We start from the raw sequence: 8,022 nt of genomic DNA on the forward strand, positions 1-8,022 counted from the left end.
GTATTTGTTGGATAAATGATTTACCATGTTGTTCCCCAACAACTCATGCTCTGTAGCCATCATGGTGAGATGCCACTCTCCAGGCAGTCTTGGTTAGGAGACTATTCTGAATCAAACCACAAAAAACAGCTTCAACTTTGAAGGATAGGAAAACTCACATCCCTCCCATTCTTATGGAGAGAGATTATGTTCTAATGTTTTAAGAAAATCTCTGATAGATGTAATAACCACTTTCCAAAAATTGTCTTATTTCCTTTCTAGAAATTAAGCAGAATCTTTGTACATTAATATATGTGCCTCATAGCTCTCTGTGGTACTTGTTGTCTTTCCTTCAGATGCATAATGATTGAAGCTCTTGAAAGTACATAGCCATCCATGAATCATTCTCTTGAGTTCTATTCTTACTAAACAACTCTCAGTCATTATTATATTGGTTTAAGTGGAATACCAAAAAGAAATCAAATGTTTACAGGCAGAAAGCCAATGTGAGCCTTTGGTACTCCTAAGGTGAAAAACTCCAAAAAGCCAAAAATAAAAAATAAAAGCCAAGATACTAGAAGGGGAGGGAATGAAGAAACCATTCCTTCAAAGCTTCTATGCTGGCTCTTTGCAAAGAAAAACTTTTACTCATAAGGGAAACTTTTACTGACTACAGCAGGGTTATATTCTGGGCCTCTCCCTCCATTTTCCACATCCCTGAATTCCCCTTTTCAGGAATATAGGAAAATGCCTGATCAAGAGGAAGCTCACCTACATGCTCACTCTTACATGGCTCTTAATATAGGCAGTGTTTTCCATCCATTTCACAGTGGTATTTCTTCCCACTATTGGAAAATCTGGGAATATAGAAAATAAAAAAAGTTTATTACCTTTTATATTTCCAACAAGGGCTCTAAAACCCACTCTGAAAATGTAATGCATACTGTTGGTACTGCATACTTTGAAGAAACCTAGTACACAACTCATCTGAGTAGGTGGATCCTTCAGTTCATCCTAACATGTCTGAGGTTGTATGGGTGTCTTGTTTTATTAGAGATATCATCAGTGGAACATCAGTTTGACAAAAGAATCAGTATCATCATCTCCAAGACAATAGGAATATATTGATGTTAATGTTGTCAGCATGTCCATGGGCTCTGAAGAATTTTAAAGATTAAAAGTCAAGGAAGGGGGCAGAAGTTGGCGGAGGAGTAAGGGACCATCTTCCAACCAGTCCCCGAATTGAGCTGGATATCTAACAGACCACTCTGAACACCCATGAAGTCAGCCTGAGATGTAAGAAGATATATCTGGACCTCTACAAACAGAATTTCACAGGCGGTTGGTTTCGAGGTATGAAGTAGGGACCTGTGATTCTGCTGGGAAATATCAGAAGGTAAATGGAAGGAGGAGGGACCCATGGGGATCCTACACCACTGGTGAGGGATAGCCTCCCATGCTGGGGACAGGGCACAGACTTGCATACTGGTAGCAGCGGGGAAAGGACTTTAGGGCAGCCCCCAGACTGAAACCCAGAGTGGCGGGGCCATGCTTGCGAACTGGGGATGGCTGGCAGTTTTAGAAGCACAAAGGGCAGAGACATGCCTCTGTGCCCCAACCTGGAAGTGAATACTGGAAGCCCTGCTGAGGGGTGCACAACCCAGGACTCTGCAGTTTATAGCACCACAGACAGAAACGGAAATAGTGTGGCCTGGAGAGCTCACTGAAGAACAGACTGTGATCTCTCTGCTCTGAGGCAGAGGGTTGGAAACAATCTCTTCTGCTCTAACTCTCGGAAGAGAAGCGGAAAACCGCCAGGGAAAGCCGCCAGAGAACAAAAGCCCCCCAAAACCGGTTTTCACTGAGCCCATGCCCCCACACAGGGTTGCCTGAATAATGGTGCAGCAGGCCCCTCCCCCAGAAGACAGGCTGGGAGAACAAGAGGCCAACAACCCTAAGGTCCCTATAAAACAGGTGCATCTTGCTTTGTGGTCAATAATTGGACTCTGTACATTCCCTCAATCATCCCTCAACAGAATGACTAGGAGGAGGAACCCCCAAAATAGGACAGACTCAGAGACTGTGACTTCTGCCACAGATTTACAAACGGATACAGATATAACCAAGATGTGAGAAATGGAATTCAGGGTAGTAGTTGTGAAGACAATAGCTAGAATGGAGAAATCAATTAATGGCAACATAGAGTCTCTAAGGGCAGAAATGAAAGCTGAACTGGCACAACTTAAAAATGCTATCAATAAGATCCAATCTAATCTAGATAATCCAACAGCTAGAGTAAATGGGGCAGAAGAATGAATTAGTGATCTAGAAGACCAATTGATAGAAAAGAAGGAGAAAGAGGAGGCCAGGGAGAAAAAACTCAAAATCCATGAAAACAGAATCAGAGAAATAAGTGACACCATGAGGCGTTCCAATGTCAAAATTACTGGGATCCCTGAAGGGGTGGAGAGAGAGAGAAGACTAGAAGATATATTTGAGCAAATTGCAGCTGAGAACTTCCCTAATCTGGGGAACTAAACAAACTTTCGTGTCCTAGAGGCAGAGAGGACCCCTCCCAAGATCAAGGAAAACAGGCCAACACCCCGGCATGTAATAGTAAAACTCGCAAATCTTAGAACCAAGGAAACCATCTTAAGGGCAGTTAGGGGGAAGAGATTCCTTACATACAGAGGGAGAAACATCAGAATAACGTCAGACCTATCCACAGAGACCTGGCAAGTGAGAAAGGGCTGGCAAAACATATTCAGGGTACTAAATGAGAAGAACATGCAGCCAAGAATACTTTATCCGGCAAGGCTGTCATTTAGAATGGATGGAGAGATGCAGAGCTTCCAAGACCAACAGAAACTGAAAGAATATGTGACCACTAAGCCGGCCCTCCAAGAAATATTAAGGGGAGTTCTATAAAAGAAGAAAGACCCCCTGGGGCGCCTAGGTGGCTCAGTCGTTAAGCGTCTGCCTTCGGCTCAGGCCATGATCCCAGAGTCCTGGGATCGAGCCCCGCGTCGGGCTCCCTGCTCGGCGGGAAGCCTGCTTCTCCCTCTCCCACTCCCCCTGCTTGTGTTCCTTCTCTCACTGTGTCTCTCTCTATTAAATAAATAAAATCTTAAAAAAAAATAAAAAATAAATAAAAAAAGAAGAAAGACCCCCAAGAGTGATATACAACAGAAATTTACAGAGACAATCTATAGAAACAAGGACTTCACAGGCAACAATAAATTCATATCTTTCAATAATCACTCTCAACATGAATGGCCTAAATGCTCCCATAAAATGTCACAGGGTTGCAGATCAGATAAAAAGACAGGACCCATCCATATGCTGTCTACAAGAGACTCATTTTGAACCTAAAGATACATCCAGACTGCAAGTGAAGGGATGGAGATCCATCTTCCATGCCAATGGCCCTCAAAAGAAAGCTGGGGTAGCAATTCTTATATCAGACGAATTAGATTTTAAGCTAAAGACTGTAGTTAGAGACACAGAAGGACACTATATCATTCTTAAAGGGTCTATCCAACAAGAAGATCTAACAATTGTAAATATCTATGCCTCCAACATGGGAGCAGTCAACTACATAAGCCAACTGTTAACCAAAATAACGAGTCATATTGATAATAATACATTAATTGTAGGAGACCTCAATACTCCACTCTCAGCAATAGACAGATCATCTAAGCAGAAAATCAACAAAGAAACAAGAGCTTTGAGTGACACACTGGACCAGATAGACCTCATAGATATATACAGAACATTCCACCCAAAACAACAGAATACTCATTCTTCTCAAGCGCACATGGAACTTTCTCCAGAATAGACCACATACTGGGTCACAAATCAGGTCTCAACCGATACCAAAAGACTGAGATTATTCCCTGCATATTCTCAGACCAAAATGCTTTAAAACTGGAACTCACTCACAAGAAAAAATTTGGAAGAAATTCAAACACTTGGAAGCTAAAGACGACTCTACTCAAGAATGTTTGGGTCAACCAGGAAATCAAAGAAGAACTTAAACAATTCATGGAAACCAATGGGAATGAAAACACATCAGTCCAAAACCTGTGGGATACTGCAAAGATGGTCCTAAGGGGGAAAATACATAGCCATCTACTCAAATACATAGCCATCACTCAAAAAAATAGAAAAATCCCGAATTCACCAACTAACTTTACACCTTAAAGAACTAGAGAAAAATCAACAAATGATGCCTAAGCCATGCATTAGAAGAGAAATAATTAAGATTAGAGCAGAGATCAATGAATTAGAAACCAGAAACACAGTAGATCAGATCAACAAAACTAGAAGCTGGTTCTTTGAAAGAATTAATAAGATTGATAAACCACTGGCCAGACTTATCCAAAAGAAAAGAGAAAGGACCCAAATTAATAAAATTATGAATGAAAGAGGAGAGACCATGACTAACACCAAGGAAATAGAAACAATTATTAGAAATTATTATCAACAACTATATGCCAATAAACTGAGCAATCTGGATGAAATGGAGGCCTTCCTGGAAACCTATAAACTGCCAAAACTGAAACAGGAAGAAATTGACAACCTGAATAGGCCAATAACCAGTAATGAGATTGAAGCAGTGATCAAAAACCTCCCAAAAAACAAGAGTCCAGGGCCTGATGGATTCCCTGGGGAATTCTACCATTCAAAGAAGAAATAATACCTATTCTCCTGAAGCTGTTTCAAAACACAGAAACAGAAGGAAAGCTTCCAGACTCAATTCTATGAGACCAGCATTACCTTAATCCCCAAACCCAGGCAAAGACCCCATCAAAAAGGAGAATTTCAGACCAATATCCCTGATGAATATGGATTCTAAAATTCTCAAGAAAATCCTAGCTAATAGGATCCAACAGTATATTAAAAGGATCATCCACCATGACCAAGTGGGGTTTATCCCCAGGATGCAAGGGTGGTTCAACATTCACAAATCAATCAGTGTGATGGAACACATTAATAAGAGGAGAGAGAAGAACCATATGGTCCTCTCAATTGAGGCAGAAAAAGCATTTGACAAAATACAGCATCCTTTCCTGATTAAAACTCTTCAGAGTATAGGGATAGAGGGAACATTCCTCAAGTTCATAAAATCCATCTATGAAAAACCCACAGTGAATATCATTGAAAAGAAGGAAAAAGAGGAGGCCAGGGAGAAACAAAAAGCTGAGAGCCTTTCCCTCAAGATCAGGAACACATCAAGGATGCCCACTCTCACCACTATTGTTCAACATAGTACTAGAAGTCCTAGCAACAGCAATCAGATAACAAAAAGAAATAAAAGGTATTCAAATTGACAAAAAAGAAGTCAAACTCTCTCTTTTTGCAGATGACATGATATTTTATGTGGAAAATCCAAAAGACCCCATCCCCAAATTACTAGAACTCATCCAGCAATTCAGTAATGTGGCAGGATACAAAATCAATGCACAGAAATCAGTTACTTTCTTATACTCTAACAATGCAACTGTAGAAAGAGAAATTAGAGAAACAATTCCATTTACAATAGCACCAAAAACCATAAGATAACTCAGAATAAACCTAACCAAAGAGGTAAAGGATCTATACTCTAGGAACTACAGAACACTCATGAAAGAAGTTGAAGAAGACACAAAAAGATGGAAAAACATTCCATGCTCATGGATCAATAAACATTGTTAAAATGTCTATGCTTTCCAGAGCAATCTATACCTTCAACACCATCCCGATCAAAATTCTAATGACATTTTTCAAAGTGCTGGAACAAACAATCCTAAAATTTGTATGGAATCAGAAAAGACCCCAAATCGCCAAGGAAATGTTGAAAAAGAAAAACAAAGCTGGGGGCATCACGTTGCCTGATTTCAAGCTATATTACAAAGCTGTGATCACCAAGACAGCATGGTACTGGCACAAAAACAGACATATAGACCAATGGAACAGAATAGAGAGCCCAGATATGGACCCTCAACTCTATGGTCAAATAATCTTCAACAAAGCAGGAAAAAATATGCAATGGAGAAAAGACAGTCTTTTCAATAAATGGTGCTGGGAAAATTGGACAGCTATATACAGAAGAATGAAACTCAACCATTCTCTAACACCATACACAAAGATAAACTCAAAATGGATGAAAGACCTCAATGTGAGACAGGAATCCTTTAAAATCCTAGAGGAGAACCTCTTCAACATCGGCCACAGCAACTTCTTTCAAGATACATCTCCAAATCCTAGTGAAACAAAAGCAAAAATGAACTTTTGGGACTTCTTCAAGATAAGAGCCTTCTGCACAGCAAAGGAAACAGTCAACAAATCAAAGAGGCAACCCACAGAATGGGAGAAGATATTTGCAAATGACACTACAGACAAAGCGCTGATTTCCAAGATCTATAAAGAACTTCTCAAACTCAACACCCAAAAAACAAGTAATCAAGTCAAAAAATAGGCAGAAGACAAGAACAGACACTTCTCCAAAGAAGACATACAAATGGCTAACAGACACATGAAAAAATGTTTATCATCATTAGCCATCAGGGAAATTCAAATCAAAACCACACTGAAATACCACCTTATACCAATTAGAATGGCAAAAATTGACAAGGCAAGAAACAACAAATGTTGGAAAGGTTGTGGAGAAAGGGGAACCCTCTTACACTGTTGGTGGGAATGCAAGTTGGTACATCCACTTTGGAAAACAGTGTGGAGGTTCCTCAAAAAATTAAAAATAGAGCTACTCTATGACCCAGCAATTTCACTACTGGGTATTTACCCCAAAGACAGAGATGTAGTGAAAGGAAGGGCCATATGCACCCCAATGTTCATAGCAGCAATGTCCACAATGGCCAAACTGTGGAAAGAGCCGAGATGCCCTTCAACAGGTGAATGGATAAAGAAGATGTAGTCCATATATACCATGGAATATTACTCAGCCATCAGAAAGGATGAATACCCAACTTTTACATCAGCATGGATGGTACTGGAGGAGATTATGCTAAGTGAAATAAGTCTAGCAGAGAAAGTCAATTATCATATGGTTTCACTTATTTGTGGAACATAAGGAATAGCATGGAGGACATTAAGAGAAGGAAGGGAAAAATGAAGGAGTGGAAATCGGAGGGGGAGATGAATCATGAGAGACTATGGACTCTGAGAAACGAACTGAGGGTTTTAGAGGGGAGAAGGGTGGGGGGATGGGTTAGCCCAGTGATGGGTGTTACTGCATGGAACACATACTGCATGGAGCACTGGGTGTTATACAAAAACAATGAATCATGGATCACTACATCAAAAACTAATGATGTATTTTATGGTGACTAACATAACATAATAAAATTAAATTAAATTAAATTTAAAAAAAAAGTCAAGGAAGAACCCAAGAGGTTCACAGTTGTAAAGAGAACTGATTTGAGAGTTAGAAGTCTTGGACATTAAGTTAAACTGCCACTAGCTCTGACTCCTTCAAAAACTCATGAGTCTATGATTCAGTTTCCTCTTTGACTGAAATGTTAATCCATATGTAGAAGGAGGTTAAATGAAATAAAAGAAATCAATGGATATGGAAAAGTCAAAAGTACTTAATTGGTGTAGGTGAGGCACTGCTAGAATATAGGAGACTTGGACTCCTATTCGGTTACTGGGTTAACACCTTTAGTACGACTATAATCAACCACCTGAGGGCCTTTTCTCTTGCCTCGGAGTCCACTTCGCAATCTCTGTGTCTTCTGAGGAAGGCTCAGAGTGTCAGGATAATAACACCATCACCCCTTCCCCAAGTAGCCTTCAACAAATTCCTGACTAGAGTTGGGGTATACATACTCCAGTTCCTTTGCCCCTCAGGGAAAACTTTTAGGCATGTGTTTGACTCTGACTCTGAATTTCCCTGGGAGAATTAACCTCCTGTTACCCTCCCTTTCTTTCTTTTTTCCCCTCTTCCTTACCAGTACTTCCTGCACTTCTCAAGTAAATGACTTCTGCATTTGAATTCTTATCCTAAGGTTTTCTTTCTAGGAGAACCCAAATTAAGAAAAT

This window comes from Mirounga leonina, unplaced genomic scaffold (genome assembly GCF_011800145.1).
Source record: "Mirounga leonina isolate KUSES-001 unplaced genomic scaffold, KU_Mleo_1.0 Mir_115, whole genome shotgun sequence".
In the NCBI taxonomy this organism is placed as follows: Eukaryota; Metazoa; Chordata; class Mammalia; order Carnivora; family Phocidae; genus Mirounga; species Mirounga leonina.